Genomic DNA, 25,981 nt, shown 5'->3' on the forward strand with positions numbered 1-25,981 from the left:
TCTCTCCTCATATGTCTTCTGGCGCAAGCCTCCCATCATTTTCATCGCCCTCCTCTGGACCGCTTCAGGTCTTACGTCCTTCGCCAGATACGGTCTCCAAAACTGAATACAATACTTCAAGTGGGGCCTCACCAATGATCTGTACGGGGGCATCAACACTTTCTTCCTTCTACTGGTTACGCCTCTCTTTATACAGCCCAGCATCCTTCTGTATTTAGGTAGGTCATCATACAAATGTAGATCACTACAAGTGGTTGAGAATGCTGCAGTGCATTTAAACTTTGGTGGCAGTAAATTTGAGCACGTGACACTTTTACTATGGCAATTACTTGGGCTACCTTTTAAATCTAGAGTAGTGTTTAAGGTGTTGGCGCTTCACCCTTGTCCTCTCCCTCATTTAGGCCTTTCCTCTAATCCTCCATCTGGCCCTCTTTGACCTTCTTCACTCTGTAAGTCGCCTAAAGCCTGAATAGGTAGGAGTGACACACAAATGGAAGATTAGATTAGATTTTTCAAGCAAGTCACCAAAGGATACCATGGTATCTTAAGATTCTTAAGATTGGAGAACACGATGCATTTATTATGTGAAGTACGAGGGACATTCAATAATTGATTTACCTGAGTATGAAAGAAAGTAGAAAGTATGTTGAAACAAATCTGTGCATGTTGTGACATGTCTCAAGGTTACTCATGAACAATTGTGGTTCATTGCGAGTCTAACATTCCAAGAGACAGGATGTCAGGAGAGTTCTCGTGTAATTCAAGTAAGAAACTTGCTGCTCTTGCCAGTGTCAGGCCTTCCTCTCTGCCGGGTCCCGCCTACTTCCTGTTTCCACAAAGGCAGGTCCCGGCAAAGAGAAAGTCCCAACACTGAGAAGAACACTGCTGCTGCCAGGAAGAAATTATTGATGCCAGCACCGGCCCTCAGAGGAGTCATTGGATTACCCCCTTATGGGCAGCACGCAGCACCTGAGGCGGATACCTCCCCCCCCCCACACACACACACACACCTTGGTATGCCAGTGCTTAACATCATAATGTACAATAGGACAAGATTAAAAGAGAAACCTTTATGGAAACACCTGCATCCATGTTTGTCTGAAAATTGTATTGATTTCATTCTGCAGAATTGAAATAGGGTCTACTGGTAACATCTGCAGTCTGCCTCTGTTAGTGAAGGGACTGTTGCCTGTCTGGGAATGTGTACTGCTGACTTTTTCATTTCCAAGCACTCCACACCCTCAAGGATGGGACTGGGGAGAAAGACAGACAGTCACATTCCCACAGAGTGAATCATCCAGAGAGGAATTGGTCGGGGATCCTGCTCATTTACATCCTGGGTTATGACTAGAAGTCATTTTACATTAATAGAGTCTCTTGTTTTTCTCCCCATACCGCATACTTCTCTAGAATTTTCTCTAGAATTACCATGTGGCTCTAGATCTATTAGCATACAATGAAAGCAGTGCATGCAAATAGATCTCATGCACATTCACTGGGGAAATCCTGAAAACCCGACTGGATTGCGGCTCCCGAGGAGGGACTGACACCCCTGCTCTAGAAAAAAGGAAGATGGATTGAGACATCCAGGTTTTACTTCCATTGCTTTAAATGGAAGTAAAACCCAAATGTCTCCATCCGTCCTCCTTTTTCTGAAGCCATATAGTAACCTTAGTTTCGCGCCCCTCTCTCCCACCTCCCCCCCCCCCGCCCCGTCTTCCAATTTCTAAACATTTTTTGAGTTCTCTATCCTAGCAGGCCAACAAAGAATGTAGCCTATTTGCAGCCGATGAAGCAGTATGAAAAAGAGCCATTAGTACCAGGTAGTCTTACCTTGATACACGACATATAATCAAACCTGTGAAATGACTTCCCTCTCCCCTCCCCCCAAGTTATAGATATTTTGGCCAGTGGATCATTGGTTCACTCTTTGTTTTTTGGGGGTAAGGGTTAGAAGATGTTCTTTATTCTTCACATAAGTTTTGTTTTTTTGGTTTTTTTTTCAAGATGGCGGACAGTTAAGACATCTATTGTTCTGTCTCCCACTATTTATTTTTATTTTTTCTTTCTTTATCTTTTTTATATAATTTTTATTGTTGATTTCTAATTTTTGCTTTTGTCTTAGACCTTAGTGTCTTTTTCTCAATTTATTTTCCTCTGTTTTATATTTATTTTCAAATTATTTACCGTTTTTGTTGTTTGGCCGTTAGATCCAGCTTCAGCAATTTGAGGGACCCTGCACTTGTGAGTCATAGGACTTTGTGTTAATGGTATGAGAAAGACCGGACTTAGACTTAATTGGGGTTGTGGAGGTCCTGAACTAGACCCTTTGACCCAGTTTGCCGACGGCTGTGTGCTACGATCTGCCCCTGGTTGGAAGCTGAAGGGGAGATGGCTGATCTCGGGCGAGCGGCTTTCCGAGAGAGAGCAGTGCAGATGCCGCGTTGCAGTCGATGACCTACGGTTGGAGGATCTGGAGAAGGATTCCTGCGGGGTCAGCTATCAGAAAATGTTTGGGAGGCCGGAGCAAGAGAATCAAGCCCATGGTCGGAGCGGTCTTCGTCGCCACTTATGCATGTCCCTTGTTTGACTGGTTTCAGGCAGCATGGGCCTGTTCGGTGCTTGCTCGGCCCGGGATCTGAAGACTTTTGCCCCGAGGTCACATCACCCATCTGCCCAGCCTTTTTCCAGGGTTTCTCGCCGAGGTTGCGGAGTTCATGTGGTGCGGGAGCGTAACAGCAGCAAAGAGGGAGCTCCATGTTGGCCTCGGCCCCAGCAATACCAGTGTACAGCTCGGTGCCTTGTGACTGTTGCAGTGCATTTGCCTCCTCCGCCTGTTTCCTGCATACAGAACTGCAGCAGCGTTGGTCTAGTCGTCACCTGCCTACCCGAGATTTGGAGGACTTCTACCCTGGTGTCCCGCTGTCCATCGGCCCAGGTTGGCACAGTAAATACAGGACAGGAGTACCCTATTTACCATAGCAACAACGGCACCAACGTACATATTCTTTCAACACCGCTTGCTTGCTCCAAATTCATCAATGACGCTGAAACTGTGTTTAAAGACACTATTTTTCATTTTTACTTTATTTTTCTTATCATATTACGAATTTCTTTAACCTAATCTATTGTTTTTAATTCTGCCTTTATTATGTTATATCTCCTTCATTTAAATTCTCTCCAAAATTCTATTTTCCAACGGTTCTCCCTTTTACATCTATTCTTTTTTTTCTCCTCTCTTCAACTACCAAAGTACTATTCAGATCAATGCTGTCTAGTTAAAATGTTTAACATTAATCTTCTTCTTTATTTTTAACTTCTTTATCAACTTTCAGGTGCTTTAGTTAGATTGTGAGCCTTCGGGACAGTAAGGGAATTTATTAAGCACCTTTCTTACTTCTTACCTTCAATTTTAAATGTGTATTTTCTTAAAACCGCTTAGAACCTAACGGATGTAGCGGTATACAAGAAATAAATTACATTACATTATATATATAACAATCTGAGATCAGATTTCAAGATACATATTGCATAATTACTTGCACAGGCCAGTTGGCAGTGCTTCCTGCAGACACTGCTGGCATGCACTCTAGGCTTCTCCTAGGGCCATGGCATGTCTTGCTTCTGGAAGGACGGAAGGCTCTACGCTTTTTCCAATATTACCATTTTATAAATACTGAAGACGTTGCACAATAGGCAGTTGCTTGCATGCACAGTGCAGGACCTTGGGGCACCGAAAATACCACTCTCCTAATTTTATACGGTGTGCCACAAGTTAGGTGCCAATTCAGCATCTAAGCTTTGGCGCTAAAATGGAAGTTAATTACCAAAATAGGGGTAAACAACCACCTAATCCAAACTACCTCAACCAGACATAGGAGGACCCACAAACCGTTCACGCAGACCCCAATCAGAGACGTCAAACGAAAAAAAAAAAAAAAACTGTACGATGGCCTTCGAGCCACACAAGCAGCAAAACTGGACCACCAACTCTCTAATTTACTGATAACGGCCCCAGACTACAAATCGTTCAGAAAAGAAATAAAAACCACGCTATTCAAAAAATCCTTGAGGACAAACTAACACTGCAAGACTCATCCCAATTCTCTGAAGCAACTCGCTCTTCTCTTCAATTCCTCTGTAAATGGCCAGATAACTTATTTTCTAATCCGCCTTGAACTGCAAGGTATTGGCGGAATATAAATCAGTAATGTAAAGAAAATGGTGGTTAGACATGTAATTACTATTCTACAAGGTCCTCAGAATCTCACACCTCACTCCTAATTTTATTCTGTGAGGACAACCAAAATCTCTAATGTCTATGGGGATCTTCAGATCTCCACTCGAGTAGCCTAACTCGCAGCGGTCTCAATCCTCATTAGTCCCAAGGATATTAGTCACGATGTATAGATTATACTGGTATTCATTTAAATTATTTTTTTTTCATTCATTTTATATTTATTTTATGTATATATGTTAATTAGCTTTTCTTAATTCATTCCCCTTGCTTGCCAACGCGTTTCAAAATTCTTTATCAAGGTCGGGGATACTACAAAAGAAACAAATTCATGTCAGAGAATATCTCCAAAACAGAATGTCGTTCACTGTAAAATATTTATTTAAACACCATTCTTATCATAAGCAAAAGCAGGTCCACAAGACTATTCATTAGCAGCCACTAGAGTGCCAAAATGGCCGCGGCGTTCTTACCTCACACAGAAATAGCGAACCCCTCCAGCGTCATCGACCCACATGACCCAGGGAACCTCCCACTAAAATTTAAACAGGCAACGCTGCCAAAGCAGGGCATAATGCTCTAAATTCTACAATTATTCTGCTTGCATCATCCAGTCCGTGACTTCATTCAGCCCATAAGGAGACATCACGCTTAATTCGAACATCCAATGCAGTTCTTTTATATTTATAAGGTAGCATATAAGTGGTATAGCACGTAAATGGAACTCGGGGACTGCCTTTATATATAAATTGAAAAGACAACGATGCCATCTCAACAAGGAAATAGCAGCTCAAGATAGACGGATATGACTTGAAGAGGTATAGAAAGGTAAATATTGCAGGGTATTTTAATGTTGAATTTTACTGGATTTTGGTGGTGAAGAGTTATTGTGCTAATTTTTATATTTTCTGGATTTATTTTTATTTTATTTTTTTTGTAATAAGGGACATCCTTGATACAGCCAGAAGGTGATACATATCGGATAGAGTCCCTGGCCGACAGTTTCAAACAATGAGCAGGGTTCTATACCATACTAGATATCGGATCTGAGAATGGTGGCAGTTGACCGTTTAATGCAGCTGATGCACCGAGATGATAGTGGCGGTTGTCTGGCTGTTGCAGAGGTCATCTGATCCAAATGACATGCCTGCGTTTTAGCATTGCATTGACTCTGATCCAAATGACTAGCCTGCATTTTGGCACTCATTACTACTTCCTAGGAAACCTCATGGCTGAAATATTGTGTGTTGGCTAGGCTGCATACATCAGGGCTTAAGGAGCATACCAGCTTTCGCTCCTTGGCATATCGTCTTTATGAACTTCTAACATCAGATCCTATTGTCTGACTGGAATTTACTTTATTTCATTTATTTTTATTTATTGTTTTCTCAGGTACTTTAGCTAGATTGTGAGCCTTCGGGACAGCTAGGGAAATCCAAAGTACCATTTTTATTTATTTTAATGTATCTTTAATCTATCTTCATTGTAAACCGCTTTGAACCTCACGGTATAGCGGTATATAAGAAATAAAATCAAAATCAATCAATCAGATACGTGCTGCTTTATATAAATATTAAAGATTTTAAATGATTAAAACCTAAACACAGACTAAAAAAGTGAAATTCAAAGAGATGATATAGCGGATCAACAATGATGCTTCAGCGCATTATTTCCAAAGGGTGAAAATTGTATCCAGTGGAGGCACGTCTAAAGATCTGGCTTCTAAAAAATGTATTGTTATTTCATTTGCATTAATGGTACGGGATGCTCTTTGTGAGAATGGATTAATAGAATACTATCCAGTCATGGTAAATGGACTTGTTGCACCACTGGAATTTGCGTGCATCTGAGGATCTGAAAGCTATGCCGTCGGCAGTGGCGTAGTGAGGGTAGGAGGTGCCCGGGACAGTGGTGCCCACAGTTAAATAACACACAGCCATCTATGAGTATTGGCCTAGCCAGCTATGTCTTGGCTGGCCAAAAATAGACCGGAAATTCAGTGCCAGTTGCCAGATACGGTGGCAGCACTGAATTTCCAGGTTCACTGCGAAACACGGGAGATCACCGGTGATCTCCTGCAGTTGGAATATCAGGAGGTATATATATAGCATTGTCAGCCCTTCTGAAATAAATATTTGAAAAATAAACCAGCAGTGCATCCTGGTATGAATTAGCATTTGATACATAAATAAAGCTGGGCATGTATTGTTAACAAGAGTATAGCAGGGTTTAAAATGAAATCAGTTAGCACAGCAGGGCTTTTAAAAAGATTTGGATAATTTCCTAAGAGAGAAGTCTATAGACCATTATTGAGAAGGTTTGGGGAAATTCACTGCTTATTCCTAGGATAAGCAGCATAAAATCTGTTTTACTACTTGAGATCTAGCTTGGGACAATCAAGCCACTGTGACATCACTGGTAAGGGTTGGCTCTTAGGCATTGGTGGAATGAGGCATTATGACATCAGTCTCAGCTCTGGAATGTTGCTACTCTTTGGGTTTCTGCCTGGTACTTGGGACCTGGGTTGGCCACTGTTGGAAACAAAATACTGGGATTGATGGGCCTCTGATCTGCCCCAGTATAGCAATTCTTATCTTCTTATGTAATAGGAGTTGACATGCTATGATAAGAGATCTGTTATCAATCGTTTCTCTGTATTGGACCAGTCTTCTTTTGTGTACTGTATGTCTGATGGTTTGGTTTATTCCTCAGTTTAAGCTATACTTTATATTTTGGAAAGAGTACCTTGGACCTATTTTCTTAATTACTCTCCCCTATCTCCCTAACTCCTCCCACCCCCCAACACGTCTACAGGAGGCTCAGGGGTGATATGATAGAGACCTTCAAGATCATGAGGGGCATAGAGAGGGTGGATAGGGACAGATTCTTCAGGCTGAAGGGGACAACAGGTACGAGGGGGCATTCGGAGAAACTGAAGGGAGATAGGTTCAAAACGAATGCAAGGAAGTTTTTTTTCACCCAAAGGGTCGTGGACACTTGGAATGCGCTACCGGAGGACGTGATTGGGCAGAGTACGATACAAGGATTCAAACAGAGACTGGACGGATTCCTGAGGGATAAAGGGATCGTGGGATACTGAGAAAGCTAACCAGAAAATAAGTATAGAAACCCGACCAGGTCGTGCATGTGCAAGACCGGAGGGCTAGGACTTTGATGGGAAGATAGGACTCAATAGGAAACCAAGGTGGCATGGGGGCCCCTTCTGGTGATTTGGACAGGTCGTGACCTGTTTGGGCCGCCGCGGGAGCGGACTGCTGGGCAGGATGGACCTATGGTCTGACCCGGCGGAGGCACTGCTTGTGTTCTTGTGTTCTTGTATTTTAGTGTTATAACATCCAGGCTGACAATTGTTATCGTCATCCATTATGTACAGCTCATACCAGAGGTGTATAGCACTGAATTGTAATATAACTCTTCCATTTGTTGGTTCTCACATTATGTTTTCACAAAGTCAGGTTGAACATTGTGACCTGATTTCAGCGTAAATGCTCCCTTGTTTAATTATGTCTCTGGCAAAGCACCATATGGGCAGGGTGTGGGCGAGTATTATGCGGAAACGGAGGAGCCAGGGGAACACCTGACTGCCATCATATTGTATGTGTGCATGCATGTATGCATGTGTGTGCCCATGTGTGTGTGCCTGGGGGTGACATTACTGGCCTACTTAGCCACAGAAAACAAGAAAAGAACACTATCAACCCTTTCCTCTTACAGCTTCTTCCATAGGTACACACAAATATACACAGTTTTCGAAATTCATCACTACCTTCTGTTATTCTCTTCTCATTGTTCAATAAATATTTTATAAATATGAAATTGGAAGGAGGGAAAATGCAGCTAGAGAAGCATCAGCTAAGAGCAATTAGATTCATACTTTTTCCTAAACATTATCCCAATTTGATTAGTGTAACTCTTTATATGTAGGTTTCCATCAGAAGCACTAGAATGGATTACAATTATTACAAAACTCTGCAGCAAACTGATATTTGGTCAAAGAAAATTTGACCTTACAACTCTGCTTCTGAGGGACTTGCATTGGCTGCCGGTCTGGTATTCAAAACAATACAAGGTTATTATCCACTTTTGCATATTAAGGGGTCCTTTTATCAAGCCACGGTAGGGGTTTAATGTGTGTAATAGAAACATAGAAACATAGAAATAGACGGCAGATAAGGGCCACGGCCCATCTAGTCTGCCCACCCCAATGACCCTCCCCTACCTTTCTCTGTGAATAGATCCCACATGTCTATCCCATTTGGCCTTAAAATCAGGCACGCTGCTGGCCTCAATAACCTGAAGTGGAAGACTATTCCAGCGATCAACCACCCCGTCAGTGAAAAAGAATTTCCTGGTGTACCCGTGCAGTTTCCCGCCCCTGTTTTTCCACGGATGCCCCCTTGTTGCCGCGGGACCCTTGAAAAAGATGATATCTTCTTCCACCTCGATGCGGCCCGTGAGATACTTGAATGTTTCGATCATGTCACCCCTCTCGCTGCGTTCCTCGAGTGAGTACAGCTGCAACTTATCCAGCCGTTCCTTGTATGGGAGATCCTTGAGCAGGCGTTAGTTTTTTAGCCGGCCGCAGGGGTTAGCGTGTGATGAAATGCCCGACGCGCTAACCCTACTAGCGTGGCTTGATAAAAGGACCCCTAAACTTATGTAAGAAAGAGGAGCCCAAACTATAGCGACTCGATGCAGGGCTCTATGTATGTATGTTAGCATTCACCACCACCCAGGAAAAGGGTCTAGGTGTCGTTGTTGAGAATACGCTAAAACTATCAGCTCAGTGTGCAGTGGCGGCTAAGGAAGCAAACGGAATGTCAGGAATTATCAGGAAAGGAATGGAATACCAAAAAAGAGAATGTTATACACTTCTCCCTCCGTATTCGCGGTTTCCGTATCTACGGTTGCGATTATTCGTGATTTTTCAGCCGCTGACTCCGCCCCCTAAAAAACGTCATCACTACAGTTTTTTCCTTTAATTGTAAAGTATTGATAAAAAAGTTTATCACTTACCATTACCGTACTGTAACTCTGACAATCGCTGCTTCCATGCTTTCTCCCAATTCCATCTGCAGCTTCAATGTTTCCCAATGTGCACTCATAAAAATGCTGCTTCCCAGCATCCCTAGAGAGAAAGTTTTCTTCCCAGCATGCCTGAAATCGCTGCTTGCTTGCATGCCCTGAAATCACTGGTTGGCTTGCTGCCTGCCCTGAAATTGTTGGTTGGCTTGCTGCCTGCCCTGAAATCGCTGGTTGCTGCCTGCACTGAAATTGTGGTTTCATTAGTAAAAATGGTGGCAGATTCCTAAAACCGCGAATAACATATTGAAAAGTTATTTGTGGTTTTCTCATCTTCGCGCCTACACCCAAAACGTATCCACCGCAAATACGGAGGGAGAAGTGTAAATGACCTTATATCGCTCTATAAATCAAACAACATGAAATGTATGAATAAAAAATAATAACATCTAGGTCTGCTTCTTTGATTCAACCAGCTATCTATTTAAAGTAAAATATTATTTTGCAGGGGAAAGGTGAATTGAATGGCATGTTCTCATTCCTTGCTGAAGTTGTGAACTTTATAGACTTAGGGGTCCTTTTACGAAGGTGCGGTAGCCGATTTAGCGCGCGCTAAATTAGCTACCACACCTTCGTAAAAAAAGCCCTAAATTATTCTAATCATTGCACATGTAATCATCACCGACATGTCAGTGCCTACTCCATAGAATTGCTCCCTTGGGGGACCTTTGTTAACATGCCATTTAATGCTTGGTATCAGCAAATGTGGAAAACAGCCAAGAGGATGACGCTGTAGGACTTTCTTGGACTAGCACGAAATCGATTTCTTTTTAGATCCACGATTCATCAAGTCGCTAGGACGCGAGAACGAGTCGACGATATCAAACAACAACATCAGCAAATGTGAAAATGCGGCTTTTGCACTTAGCACGTACTAATTCGTGCATTAGTAGCATTTTTTTTGCTAAGGGGCATGATTAGGTAGAGAATGAGCAGGGAATGGGCATGGAGAGCTTGCCGCCCTTAATGCACTGTGCCTACCATGCACTAATGCACAGTTAGTACTGGCAGTAGCGTAGTAAGGGTGAGTGACACCCCTCCCCCACCCCCCTGCCACGCGTACGCTCCCTTCTTTTTCCCCGTATCTTTTTAACTTCTCTGGTAAGGGGCGTATGTGCATGGCAAGGAGAGGAGGAGCAGGGGTGCCACGCCCTTAGGAAGACTGTGCCCGGGGCGGAACACCCCTCCGCACCCCCCCCCTCACTAAGCCCCCCAAGTCCTGGACTAGTTACTACTTACTAAATAAGAGTCGTTTAGGGGGAAATTCTAAAACCGGCGCTGATTGTCAGCCACCTTAAAAGCGGCCACCAATCACGTGCCAAGCACACATCGGCGCCGGTTTCAGAATCGCGCCTATGGGAAAAGATAGGCGCTGGAGATGTAGGCCAGAATTTTCTGGCACCTATTTTTGCATGACTTGTGCCTACGTAGGCGCTTTAGGCTGCCTAACGCCGCTTCCAGGGTTGGCCACGCCTACTTTGGGCATTTGGTGGCCTATAGCGCCCACTTAGGCGCGATTCTGGCATCTTTGATTTAGGTGTCGGTATGCATGTCAACCTCACCATTTTTTGCCATTTTTACTAGTGTTCTTCAATGAACTTAGGCAATGGTTTTGCATTAACTGCTATCCTAGCGCCACATGGCAAGGGAACTTTAAATGTGAGACCTGTACCGAAAAATGCAGGGAAGGCCCTCAGTCGTTTCCATGTTAGTTTTGCAGGTACCATGCATTAATTTCCCATATTAAGCCCAGTTAATAAAAGGCCCCTTAGGGCTAGATTCACTAGGGACACAAATCGGATCAATCCGTGAGGGATCCGATCCGTGTCCGGGGGGCTGATACACGAATCGTCCTCATGCAAATGAGGGCAATTGGAATCACGCCTCCAACCGACCGCCGGAATAGCTCTGTAGCGATCCCGACGCATGCACAGACCATCTGTAGATGGTCTGCGCATGCATCGAAGAGCAGCATCTTTTTTTTTTTTTTTTACTTTTAACTAGCCCAGTGAGCCAGTGGTTTTAACCCGCTTTAAACCCGCGGGTTAAAACCACGGGCTCACAGTGCAGGGAAGGGCAGGAGAGTCAGGGTGGCAGGCAAAAGAGATTCGTGGCGAGAGCAGGGCGGCAAGTCGGGGTGGCAGGCAGGAGAGATTCAGGGCGAGAGCAGGGCGGTGAGTCAGGACGGCAGGCAGGGAGATTCAGGGAAAGAGTAGGGCGGCCAAAGTAGCAGATCGGGGCAGAGAGGAGCAGGAGTTTAGGGCAGAGAGCAGGGTTTTTACACAAGCGATTGGTCCTGAGCAGTCGCTTGTTTTTTGATCGGCCGGCCCAGTCGGTGTGCCTGCTTTTTGTTTGTGAATCTCTGCCCTTCCTACTTTGCATGCTGTTTCCCCTCATTTGCATGCGCGGATCGGAATCGGATCAGAGGTAATTGGCCATAAGGTTAGTGAATCGGGTCAGAGGGAAATCGGGTCGCAAAGAAGTCGCAAACCGATCAGTACATGATCGGTTTGCTTAGTGAATCAGCAGCAATTGAACTTTCTTAAATGAAACATGACTCAGACCTAACAGATTTGACCTTTTCTTAATTCCTTATAAATAAATCCTTTATTTTGGTTCTTTAATTGCATCATAAGGCAGTGGTCTCAAACTGGCGGCCCGGGGGCCACATGCGGCCCGCCAGGTACTATTTTGAGGCCCTCGGTATGTTTATCATAACCACAAACGTAAACTAAAACAGTTTCTTGGTCATATGTCTCTTTAGCTATAAATGACAATATTATTATTAGGACTTAGCCAAAAGGAAGGATTTATAGACTATAAAGAGTTTTACCTCATGCAAAATTGTCATTTCTTTAATTAGACATTAACTATTTTTTTCTGTGGCCCTCCAAGTACCTCCAAATCCAAAATGTGGCCCTGCAAAGGGTTGAAGTTTGAGACCACTGTCATAAGGTATTAAATATGAAAAGATAATTGCTTACTCTGAACACTGGCCAGCACTGAAAGTTTGCACAAGATTATATAACATGGAAAGCAGAGGTTGGTGGCACTGCCCGTTAATATTTCTGACCTAAGTAGAGAGATTGTTCTTATCTCTTGGGCCACTTATCTCTTAGCTCCCTTTTCCAAAATGTTGGGATTTTTAGAAATAGGGGCGTATGAGAGACTTGAACTAACTAGTTAATTGAAGGTAACAGTACTGTGAGGGAATTGCTACAAGCTGGAGAACAATAGAATTGGGTTGAAAAGACCATTTTTACTTGATTAAATCCATTATTTAAAAAAAATATATATATATATATATGCACAAATAGATGCTGCTAATGGCACATGGCTATCACACACTGATTTCAGAAATGTTCTGTTTTACCTTTGGAGAGCCACACCTCAAGGTTTTGGCGGGAATAAAATTTATACATGTACTCTGCCATTTTACAAAGGGAATATAAATGTATGGTTAAGGGCCATGGTGTGGAGCCATGAAACTTACAAGTTGTTCCACATATCTGTGTGAAAACATTTTCAGACACTTCTGCGTAGTATAGCGACAATAAAGATACGTGTGTAAATTCCTATTATTGCCAATAATTAATTGGTAGCACCAAATTATAGGCGCAAAATGGCTCATTGTTCACAATTTTGAGTGCTATACAGACATTTATAACTGCCTGTATTAGGATGCAAGCATTTACAACCCTTAACATGGCATAAATGCTCACATGGAATCTTGCTGCTCTTTGGGGTTCCAGAATGTTGTTATTATTTGGGTTTCTGCCAGGTACTTGTAACCTGGATTGGCACTGTTGGAACAGGAAACATCTTGATGGACCATTGGTCTGACCCAGTAAGGCTATTCTTATGTTCACCTAGAGTTATAAGGTTTGAGAACCTCTAGTTTCTGCTGCTAGCTGAAGACTTTTGAAGTCCACATTCAAAATCTCTAACAGGAGAATTGAATCTATAGTAAGGAGGAATGAGACTTTTAATATGTTTATGTTTATTTATCTTTGATGCACCTCTTCTTCCAACAAAGTAAGGAGGAAGACCACCACCACATTGTCCCTCCTTACCCCATCAGAGCAGCGATCTATCAGAGAAATCAGCTGGGCCTTCCCCCCAGAGTTGGAAGCCCTGCCAGCTCGAACACCTGACCCAAACTGCAGCCTTAGTGCTGTCTTTCTTGCAGCCCAAGCAGGACCAAGAAGGACAAGCCTACAATAAAAACCGTGAATACCCAAAATCATGAAACAACTCATAAACGAAACTACGGATAGCAAACAAAACACATGATGTCATTATCCGCACCCAGAACTTGATCTCACATATACAATTCCAGTAATTACATCAGATAGTAAAAGAATATGATCAACAATGCCGATAAACCCAAAGAAAGATATCTGCTAGACAACACAAACAAGATGACATGCAATATCGAAACAATTAATCCTCAAAGCAACAGAGCGCAAAACAGAAACTAAACAAAAAACAGGAACTTGAAAACCATCACATGCAAAACAACCATACCACACCATAAATCACAACCCATAACATGCTGCTACATGAATGCAAGATCTGTATTAAACAAAAAAAAACACCTTTAATTATTTATTTTAAAAATTTCTATACCGTTTAAAACTAAACAGTTTGCAGAATTTACATACTTAATTTTAAAACAAAAACATGATAAAATAAACATACAAACAATCCTCAGGAAATCATGTCTACAAAATGATACCATAGCTTGCATTGTAAAGATCATGAATAATTCATCAACTCTGCAAGAGAGGAAAATGATTGGCTAGAGAAAGGCATCTACAAATAACTGCGTCTTAAGTAGTTTTCTAAACATACCCTTTTCACGGCAGGTTCGTATATGACCCACCAAGGAGTTCCATATCTTAACGCCTGCACAACAAAAAGTCATTTTGCCAGTCTCAACAAGCCTTGGATTCACAGTCGTTTTCAGTAAAGCTAGATTCTCAGAGCGCAATGATCTTTTTGGTGTATAGCTAAGTATATTATTTTCAAACAGTTCTGGAATGTTTCCATACAAGAATTGATGGCAAATCATTACTGCTCTATACTGTACTCTGAAGGCGGCTGGTAGCCAATGCCATTTTTGGAGATGTGGCGAAATGTGATCATATTTAGACAATCCCATTATCAATCTTGCTGCTGCATTTTGTATATGATCAAAGAATCTGACTTTGGAATTGTATTCATAGTAGAGATATGGATTAAAAAACAGCAACTCTGATCCTATCATCTTTGAGATATGCCCAACAGGATATAAAATAATACAAATCTATAGGTAGAAGAAAAAATGAGAAGGAATAGTCTTCCTATACAAATGCTCTCTGAAAATAACAATAGTAACCCCCTCTTCTATTAAATGGCACTAGTAGTTTGTAGCACAGAGAGCCGCACTGAATGGCCCGCGCTGCTCCTGATGCTCATAGGAACTCTATGAGCATCTGGAGCAGCGCGGCTCACCGTTCTAAAAACTGCTAGCGCAGTTTCATTGAAGAGGGGGTAAATTTCATAAATTAGCCAAACATAGAGCTCCTATTTTGCCAATAAAAAAAAATGATCATGCACAACAACCTATGGGCATCATAATATGCTATAGACTGCCAGGCTCCTGGTCAAATAGCGCCCCAAAGATATGAGTTTATATCCAAAGTGGCGCTGTTAAGCTACCAACTTACACTACTAGGCGATTTCAATCCACCTCTAGAAAATACTCAAGCTGAAGATGCAATAGATTTTATACATTCCTTAATGATCACTCATTTCTTGACATGATATTAGGCCCTACCCATGGAAAAAGGTCACACGTTAGACCTAGTCACAACAAATGAACCCCGCATGCCATCCAAAAATGAATGGTCCCCACAAATATGTTAAGACTACCACCTTCGCATATTTACCCTAAACTACAGATCATCCCACAGAAATACATGACCAATAGTACAAGCAATAATAACTAGAGGAAAAATAGATACACAACTACTCTGGGAAAAATAGCGACCTCACTACAATCAACCTCAATCCAGTTCTAAATCATGTGGAATGGGAAAAAAAAAAAAAAACAAGGCGACTGCACTAGACACCAAAGTGTCACAATACAAGAGTGATAAAAAAAAGTCATGATTTTCTACAGAACTGAGAATCTTATAAGCTAGAAAGAACATGGAGAAAATCAAGGGACACATTACTCAAAGACAAACGGAGAAAATCATTATCCCATTACAACAAACAAATCAAGCAACACAAACAGAAAATTTTGCCAACTAGATTGTAGAGGAAAAACCAAACTTAAGGAAAATGTATAAAAATCCTAAGTTGACAGACTGCACATCTGTCAGCTCCCCAAATTCATCCACACCCTCAACAATCTCACTAGCACAGTACTTCTCAAACAAGATCGAAAGCATGTTCAAATCCTTTAGTAAAAACTTGAACAACCCATTGATGCCAACCCAGAGAACAAACCAGACAACATACCAACAGGCAGAATATGGGCAACCTTCAACACTACCATAAACAAAGAACTAAGACAAATAGTAAACAAGCTACCTGGAACAGGCTGTAAACTAGATACATGCCCACCCCACGTATAACGCAGCATGCCAGAAACATACTAAACTGGTTAGTCAACTCCGTCATCAAAACTCTGGAACAAAGATGGTTCTCAGAGTCATTCAGCAATATCATACTCACTCCCATCCCAAAAGGAATAGACTTAGACCTAACAAAAGATACTAATTATAGACCGATAGCTAGTATTCCATTCATTACAAAAATGATAGAATGTATTGTGACATCACAATTAAATGACTACATCATATGTTGGAACCTATCACTACCTACTCAACATGGCTTCAGAAATGCACACAGCACAGAAACATGCTTGATAGACCTAGTGTCTAGAGTATGGTCTGAACTAAGTAAAAATAAACAAATACTCCTACTCCAATTCAATGTATCGGCAGCATTTGGCACAGTGAATCATACACTACTATTAAACAGATTATCCAAACTAGGAATCTCAGGAAATGTATTGCAATGGTTCCATAGCTTCCTGACAGATAATATAGAGTACTAAGAGATAGACTCCTCTCTGAACACTGGACACCACCATGTGGTGTGCCACATGGATCACCAATCTCACCATCCTATATAATAAAACGCTAGCCGCGCATGCGCACTCCTATCAGCGTGCTTCCATGATCAGTAGGTCTGTGGCCGCAGGAGTGCATATGCGTGAATCCCCAGCACCTACCTACACTCGCCGGAAGGACTGGACCCCAGGCTGGACATCCTGCTCTCCTGTTGGCTCCTCTCATGAGCCGCACCAGCGTCGGCGAAGGCTTCCGAAAAAAGACACCAGCTGCTACTTTCTTCGCGGTCCCGACTCCAAACGACGATTCAAGCAGCGTGTGCCTTCTTCGGGGCCTTCTACTGCCCTGATTTGCTCTGCCGCGTCTCTGATTATGTCATCAGGGACGTGCCAGAGTAAATCAGGGCAGTAGAAGGCCCCGAAGCAGCGTGTGTAGAGTGCTGCACAAGCTCCTGGAGTCGCAGGTTTGTCGGGAAAGGGGAGCAGGAGACTTGCACAGCCACTTGCAGCAGGGGCTTAGAGAGCAAGAGAGCTGCAATTGGACAGACTGAGGAAGGAAATGTTCAGATAAAGAAGAGCTGAGACTGAAGAAGGAAAGAAAATTGGAGAGACTGAGGTAGGAAATGTACAGATAAAGAAGGGCTAAGACTGAAGAAGGAAAGAAAATTGGAGAGACTGAGGTAGGAAATGTACAGATAAAGAAGGGCTAAGACTGAAGAAGGAAAGAAAATTGGAGAGACTGAGGTAGGAAATGTTCAGAGAAAGAAGGGCTGAGACTGAAGAAGGAAAAAATATAGGAATAAATACCTACAGGGAAACACAAGATCAGGAGCATACAGAGAAAAAAATACAGCATAGAGGTTTGCAGGAATAAGGAACAAATAGAGAAAGTAGAGCAGAGACCCCTGCAAGAAGAGAAAAAGAGCAAAGAGACTGGGGATGAGAAAGAGAGCAGACATGCTTGCAGGAGAAAAAGCGAGGCAGTAATGTTACAGCTGGAGAGTGCAAAGTGAGGAAGAAAGCAGAGACAGCGCTACACAGGGAAATGGAGGGGGAAAGAGACAGAATGAAAAAAAAAGACAGACATATATTCTAGCACCCATTAATGTAACGGGCTTAAAGACTAGTTACTATATAATATATTCATGACAACACTAGACTCAATAAATGGATGTTCTCTTAAATGGACAAAATTCTTCTCTTAATTTCAGCAGGCTTGAACTTAACATGTTTGTCCACAAAACTGACAAGTGTACTAACCAGAATGGTCAGTACAATACCACCTCAGCACAATACCACCTCAAATTAAATACCGAAATCTCCAAACTACTCTGGTTTGGCCCACAGATACACCTGATCCCTCCAAATATCACATTAGCAAATGGAAACAGCTTCAACATCAAAAAATCATCCAGAATTCTAGAAGTCACCCTAGATAGATCACTAAGAATGGAACATCATATTAACAACTTAACCAGTCCTTAAATCATTCCTTAAACTACAACAGCTAAGAAAGATCAGACCCTATTTCTTCCAACACCATTACAGGGTAATAGTCCAATCAAAAATACTATCCCTGTTAGACAATTGTAATGCCCTACCTCCAGGAACCCCAAAGAAACTAATAAAAAAAAACTTCAATTGATACAAAGTACAGCAGCTAGACTAATATACCATAAATCATAATAAGATCATATCACACCCCTACTGAAGAAATTGCACTGGCTCCCAGTGGCGAAATAAGTAGAATTTAAACTATGTTGCCTGACACATAAATCTCTTTGTGGAGATGCCCCTGAAAGCTTCTCCAGATTCACAAAGCTAATCTAATCTAATCTAAGGCTTGGCTTTATACACCAAGTCATCATTCTAAGAAAGCTCGACTCGGTTTACAATAATTAACTTAAATAAAAACCATAAAAAATAAGACTAAATTTCAGGAAATTAATTTTCAAAGTGTTTAGCAAATAAAGTAGTTTTTAAAGATTTGCAAAAAATTGAAATGAGGTGGAACTCCTTAAAAGAAATGGAAGATCATTCCAAAGTCGAGAAAACTTAAAAATCAGAGATTAACTAAAAATCTTGACTCCTTTAATCCCTTTTTTGGAAGGAAGAGATAATTTAAATTGTTGGTTACCTCTTGCAAAAGAAAGACTGTAAGTATTCCAAGATAAAGGAAGGCGAGGAGTACAGATACCATATAGGATTTTAAAAACAACACAAGCACATTTAAATTGAACTCTAAAATAAACCGGAAGCCAATGGAGACTCTAGAGCAACGGAGTCACATGATCAAATTTACATTTCCCAAAGATCAATTTTGCAGCAGTATTTTAAATCAGTTGCAATCTATAAAGACATGTTTTTGTGGTACTGAGGTAGATAACATTGCAGTAATCGAGGTAAGATAATATAATTGACTGAACTAATATGGAAAAATGACGATGATGAAAGAGGTGTCCGACCTTTCTCAACAAACGCAGGTTTAAAAAAACATTTCTTAACCACAGAGTTAATTTGGTCCTTAAAAGAGAGAGAGGAGTCAAAGGCAGAACCATAAATCACCGAAACTCTGAAAGGAGTAAAATACATATTATCACATTGCAAATCGTTCGACTATCAAACTTCAAACTTATTGAACTTAAAAAAAAATCTAGAACTCACACCCCATAAAGACTCGTACCACCTCCAACTACACATAACTCCCAAAAAAATCCTGAAAACATGGTTCTTTCAAGAAACTATATTAAAGAACCTAGTTTAACCAAACTTGCAGTGTATGCTCAGACCTATACAACAAATAATACTAATCAATCTTTAACCTTTAGAAACCCAAGCTATGATGCTACTAACAACTGTAGTCCTTAGACATCCATAATCAAATGTATAAACCATTCATCTATCATGCACCACAAGTACCATTATGTAACATAAAGACTCATCCTGGATTCCACACTGTATATACCTATTACTATAACATTGTAGTTTCCTGTTATGTAACAAATCTACTTCTTGTTGATCCAACACTTCTATTGCATCTTCCATGTTGTTCACACATTGCATCTACTACTATGTAAAAAAATTGTTCTTAAACGTAACCCACCTTGAACTTATCTGGAGAGGATTTGGCAGGATATAAGACCACATAGAACATAATATACAGTAACATTGAGGGATAACTTATCAAGCTGAGTTAGAGCTTTGTCATGTCATGTGCCCCTTAAGCAGAATAGAAAATGTTCTGGTTATATTAGGTTAGCTTGTTAAAGGGTTCTAACTTGACTTCAATTACTGTAGCATAGGGATAATTAAGTCACAATGGTGTGCATAGTAATAAGATGCAAAACATGCAGCTCATTGCTATGTAAATCCTAGTATATGATTTGTGATGAACACTACAAGTTGCATCATAGCTTGAAAAATAACCCCATCTGAAAGGTGGGATTATTTTACTGTCACTTGAGCATTGGACTTGATCCTCATGGACTGCATCTTAAAAAAGCTATAGTTCTGCCCCTGCCACTCCCTGATGAGTACCCCAACTCCCTCCATCTTAAGCCCCCTGATTGTAAGCTTCCTTGATCTCAACCCTCTAAAATAGGACGATCTCTCTGATCTCAATCTTCCAATATGAAGCCCAATCAAACCCCCCCCCCCCACCATAGAAAAGTCCCTAAACCCCATTCCTCAAAAGGAACCCCCACCTTCCCCCCCCCCGGGAGACTACATAAAGGCTTATACTGGGCAGGAATGATTCATTATATGGAAACATGACCCTAGCAGTAGTACTGCAGGACTACCACTAGAGGTACCATTTGAAAGGCAGCACCAGCAAGGGTAGGAGTGACTGGGGATCAGTCCTGCCCAGGACCCCTTATATCTCCAGGTATGGGCCTGTAGAATCCTGGGAATGGGTAGGGGATCTTTGGGGATGGGAGTTTGATTGGGATGGGCCTTCAGAAAATGCTTGAGTTCAGTGGGGAGGACATACCTATCCTGGAGACCTTCGTATAGAGGGTTTGATTAGAAGGGCTTCCTATTGTTATCCTACCAGAGTCATTTTGATCAGGGGAGTCTTCATATCAGGAATTGATTGGAGGCCCTTCCTATTGGGAGTGTTAAGATGAGGGGCCTTTTTAACATGATGGTTTGATTTGGGAGCCCTTTCAATTGAGAGAGGTTTGCTCTGGGAGGCCTTCTTATTGGAGGGGGGTTAAGATTAGAGACCTTAAGTTCAGGAGACTGCGGTGATCATTAGGGGTATCAGGGACATCACAACGGTTCCTTTAAGATGAAGTCTGGGAGCATCAGACCACACATTGAGGTCCAGTGCTCCTGAGCCAATGCACCAATACTGCTTATGAGATAGTCCATAGCATTGGATAGCATTGATTCTTTATCTCTGGAGTCAGCGACATATAGCCAGTGGCATAGTAAGGGTAGGAGGTGCCCAGGGTGGTGGTGTCCCCTGTGACCTCCTCTCTGCACCTCAACTCCTTCTGTACCCCCACCTCCATCCCCCCCACACACACACACTTCTTCCCACTCCCATTCCACACTTGTGCTCTCTCTCTCTCTCTCTCCCCATACCTCTAAATCTTCACCAGTGTTAGTGGCTTTGGCAACATGCTCCTCGCACCAGCATTGGATTTCCCTCTGATGTCACTTCCTGGCCCTGTGCCCCAGAAGTGATTCAGAGGGGATCCAGGCTGGCACAAGCAACAGGCAGAAGTTGCTCCTAATAGTTAAGATAATAGAGAGGTATGGGGTGGGGGAGGGATGGCGTGAGTGGGTGGGATGGAGAGGTGCCAGCACCCCCACCAACTCAGTGCCCAGGGAGGTCCGCACTCCCTTACTACACCAATGCATATAGCGATACTGCAGGTTGGCGATTCACATGGTAAATGAAGGTGCAGTAAAAGCTTGCTTTTGGCTGCGCCTTGATAACTTTGCCCATGAATGTGTCTGATGGACCTTTCTCTTATGTTTCTTTGAAGCCATATTCAGACTGGGTTGTCAAGACTTAGTTGTTTGAAATACACTTCTCCCTCCGTATTCATGGTTTCAGCATTCGCGGTTTCGATTATTCACGGTTTTTAGCTTGCTAGCTCTTCCCCCCCAAAAAAAAATTACATCAGCTTGCATAGAGAAATCACAGATTCCATGCATTTATAGAGAAAATCACTGATTTCCAGCACTTTCTTCACCGTGCTTTGCCTCTCCTTCAGGAACAGGCCAGGTCTCCCACCATGTTATTCGTAGTTTCACCATACTGAGGGAGAAGTGTAGACAGTATTAGCAAGAGCCTTCATCACACAAAAAAGTAGCTTTCCAAATTGAAATGCACGCAAACCTTTTATATATGTACCTTACCTGCAAGCTTGGCTCTTCATTATCTTTGTCAGAGAACAGTGAATCATCTTGGCATGCTGTAAGAATGTTTGGAAACACAGAACCCAAACTGTATAATCTCCACCTTCTGCTGAAGAATTTATGCACACCTGTTTATGAATAATCAATTATGAAATCATGATGCTCCCAAGCTGTTTTACTGCGATCTTGTCCAGACCTGCTTCTGAAATTATAAGAAGGGAAAAATAAAACATTTCATCTGATACGTTACAAGAATATTTCCAGGCTATTTTCAATTATTATTCTGTTGTGGGAGTAATTATAGTCATTAAATCAAAAAATAAGGAGCAATATGGTGGTTATGTACTTTTATAAGTGTTTATAAAAAATGCACAGTAAGGATAAAATTAATATATAGTGTGCTTTACGTATCCAATATTAGAGAACAAAGATAGAATCTAGGCTTAGCATAGGGCCATCTCCTCACCATATATTTTTCTCAAATTTCCTTTGACCTCTGAACAAATTTGGGATTTTATTGGTTCAAATGTACTCGTCTACAATTATTTTACAGGACTTGAAGGAGATGGAAAAATATGAACAGTTTTGGTGGCATTTGAAGACAGTTTTCCTCTACCCTGACTCGGGGCTCCTTTTACAAAGGTGCGTAAGGGCTTTAATGCGTGGAATAGCGCGCACTGAATTGCTGCGCGTGCTAGACCTTAACACCAGCATTGGGCTAGCATTAGTTCTAGAAGCATAGCGAGGGTTTAGCGTGCGTTAAAAACGCTAGCGTACCTTAGTAAAAGGAGTCCTCAGTGGTGGACTGACCATAAGGGGAACCGGGCAGTACTCAAGGACCCAGAGCAGATGGGAGGGGGGGTTCCAGTGCTTCCCACTAGTTGTCTACTGCCAAGCTTGCAGTCAGTTGTCAGTTGTCCCACTCGCTTCTGATGCAACGCCCTACTCTGGAAAGGGTGGGACACCGCAGAGAGACGCAACCTCATCGGCAGACAGCCGAAAGGGAATCACTGCTTTTGCCATTCTGTCACCGAAACCGGTATTGGGGTGGCCCAGGAACTTCACTGCATAGGGAGAGGGCCCAGATGCTCTCAGTCCACCCCTATCTTGACTTGACTGGGTTTATTAGTTAAGGTGGTTCTGAATGTTCTATTGCACTTGTTAATGTTTTTATATTTTTATTTATTTGTATTTCTAGCATTGCGTTTTATATATTGTTTTTTAAGTACTATAATTTTGGCTGTCGGTCTTGCAGCCCTGTTGTTTTTGATCGAGCAGGAGGAGCCATAACCGAGGGAGGTCGATTCCCGGGTGCCGCGTTTGCATCTGATGTCATCACGTGCGGGTGTGATGACATCATGGAATTTGCCCATGCGCGGTAGGCCTGAAGTCAGCCCGAAGAGCTCCGGGGTTTTGTTCTACGGCACATTGGGACTCGAAGAGGAGGTAGGGCCGGTATGGGCCTGTTAGGATTAGATGGCATTTTATTTATTTCTTTATTTACTTTTTTTTTTCCCCCTTAAATTTACAAGTTCGATTGTGAGGGGGGAAGGGAAGGGCAAATTTATGTTACATATTGTATAAGGTATTGATTATATGATAAGAAAGGGTGGGAGTTAAGAACATATCATTTGTACCATTGATGATTATTAAGTGATATAATTATTGTTAATTTGTTTGAATATATTGTTACACTTATTGTAAATTTGAAAATGAATAAAGAATTGGGAAAAAAAAAAGTACTATAATTTTATATTTTATGTTTCTGAAATGTCATTTGCCCCGTATGCCATATTAGATGAGAGGGTGGATGTAAATTAAATTAAAATATGAATGTGAAATGAAGATATTTGAGCTATGACACTTTGGATTTTCCAAAGAGCACAATGCAGGTACTTTTTGTTTGAAAATGTGTGCAATAAACAGACTATTTGAACATGGCTTCTATATGGTCACTTGGAACCGGCAGAAGTAGGTCTACAGCCCAGATAAGCGTTGCTAGAGAGACTTTTCCCTGACGCAGCGGGGATGTAATTTGATCCTGCGAAACGCAGGCCGCGTCGGATGATTGAAAGTAACAAGCAACGGTTCTGGTTCCTAAAGAGTATAAGAGCATAAGCTAAGTACTAAAAATTTTAAAGTTTAAATGGAACTAACAGTTTATAGCGCAAATGCACTTTTGATATAGCACTTTGAAGCACCAGGGCACTTTTTTCCTGTCGGTTTTGAGTTTTGAAATTAACTGTGAGGTTTTTCAAGTATCAAGTCTCTATGAATTATTAGGTTTTTAAGAATTAAGTATTTAAATAGTTTAGTTTAATATAAATGAACAGAAATTAACTCAGGTGTGCTCTAGTATGAATTAATTGAAGAGCTATGAAGTAAATAGATAAAGTAATTGAAGAAATAAAGAATAATTTTAATGTTAGAATTAAGGTAGGGAGGATGGTTTCAAGCCGGTGATGTCAGCAGGAGTTAGAGAAAAGAACTGTCTTTCTCTTTGAGAAAACCCAGAATGGGTGAAACTCCATAATCCGAGGCTTGTTCCCGTTTATATAATTACATAAGAATAAAAGAAAAAAAATTTACTCTCAGTGTCATTTTGGCTTATATCGGTGGTTTCATACGTTGTATTTAATTGATAGGTAACCACCAGGTTTTCTTTATTTTTCTATTTGTGTCCACCACATCCTTTGTAGAAGCAAAGACTAGATTTTGAATCTAACCTGTGTTATTCCCTTTCCCCTTTTACAAAACTGTAGTGCGGTTTTTAGCGTCATCCACAGCGGTAACAGCTCTGATGCTCATAGGAATTCTATGAGCGCTGGAGCTGTTGCCGCCATGACTGGCGCTCAAAACTGTGCTAAGATTTTGTAAGAGGGTGGGGGAGTTAATGATTTAACATCATCAATGCACTGAAAAGTGCTTTATAACTTATCTTATTTGGGCATCACTGTTGACACCTGACAAAACCTGCTGTCATCCAATTTAGCACTTAAACGTGGTCAATAAACTTTATTACTGGGTTATGCTCAAAAATTATATCACTCAAAAACAGCCAGAAATAGATAACTCAAAATAAACACCTCTTCTTCTCAAAACAGTCTTTAGAAGTGACACTCTATTCCACTATTGCAGTGAATAAATCGCCTTTTAGCTTCTTCATTGGCCAAAGAAACAGCTGTGTCATTTATGTGGTAAATTCCAACTTGTGTGGTAGCTTTGAATATATATAATACTTCTTCCCAAACTTAATCTAACTCTTATTCATTTAAGCATCACTTATCTTTAGATGTAATAATAATAATAATAACTTTATTTTTGTATACTGCTAATACCATAGCAAGTTCTAAGCGGTTCACAATAAGGATTTTCTAATAACCTGGAGGGATCAATCAATAACAACAAAAACAAGTATAATAAAAAAGAAAGATTTTAAATTACTCCCCGTTATTTTCTGTCATTAAGGCAGCTTGGTCTCCAAAGCAGGACAACTTCTGCCATCAGGACGACAAGGGAAGGCGCCACTTCCCAGGTCCAGGAGCAGCCAAAGGCAAAATAACTGAAGAAGTTCACAGAGGCAGGAGGGGCCCAACGGCCGAAGACAGCAGGTCGAGGAGAGAAGGAGGACTCTTCAGTCAGCCGCCTCTGACAGGGCTGATTCGCCAGCTATATGCTGTATCAGTAGGGGCTTCCGTAACCCCTGTCTCCATCTCTGTCATCGTTTGTCTCCGCAACTTTTAAATGTTGAAAAGTGTTTTTATTGTAGAATCAGGTATAAAATTTCCCCAGGAGGAAGGTTACTTCAGATTTATCGTGCGGCCTATAATATACAGTAAGCTAGTCCGAATTTGAGTAGCAGATTTAAATTTTAGGTGCAAAAAAAAAAAAAAAAAAAAGAAGTACAAGACACACAAGACACCCTGCATGCAAAATATTTTCAAACAAGATGTATTTTCCCCCAGGATTTATTTTTTATTAAGGTTCAGGCATGGAAACAATTGTACTAATATATAAATCTTACTACAAATTGTTGCTCTACTTAGAATATTATGATTTTTGTCTCAGCTAAAGTTTATGAAGAGGCAAAGATTGGAAAACATAAGAACCTAAGAATAGCCTTACTGGGTCAAACCAATGGT

The 25,981-nt window shown here is 41.5% G+C and overlaps 1 long non-coding RNA gene across 1 annotated transcript in view; it reads right to left on the reverse strand.

Annotated features, from left to right (window-relative positions):
• The window catches only part of LOC117345711, a 54,525-nt gene that overhangs the window by 1,533 nt on the left and 27,011 nt on the right, over positions 1 to 25,981 (reverse strand). Inside the window, exon 2 of the long non-coding RNA XR_004536488.1 lies at positions 21,840 to 22,041. This is a non-coding gene — a long non-coding RNA (uncharacterized LOC117345711). The remainder of the gene's footprint in view (positions 1 to 21,839; positions 22,042 to 25,981) is intronic.

This window comes from Geotrypetes seraphini, chromosome 11 (genome assembly GCF_902459505.1).
Source record: "Geotrypetes seraphini chromosome 11, aGeoSer1.1, whole genome shotgun sequence".
Taxonomy (NCBI): Eukaryota; Metazoa; Chordata; class Amphibia; order Gymnophiona; family Dermophiidae; genus Geotrypetes; species Geotrypetes seraphini.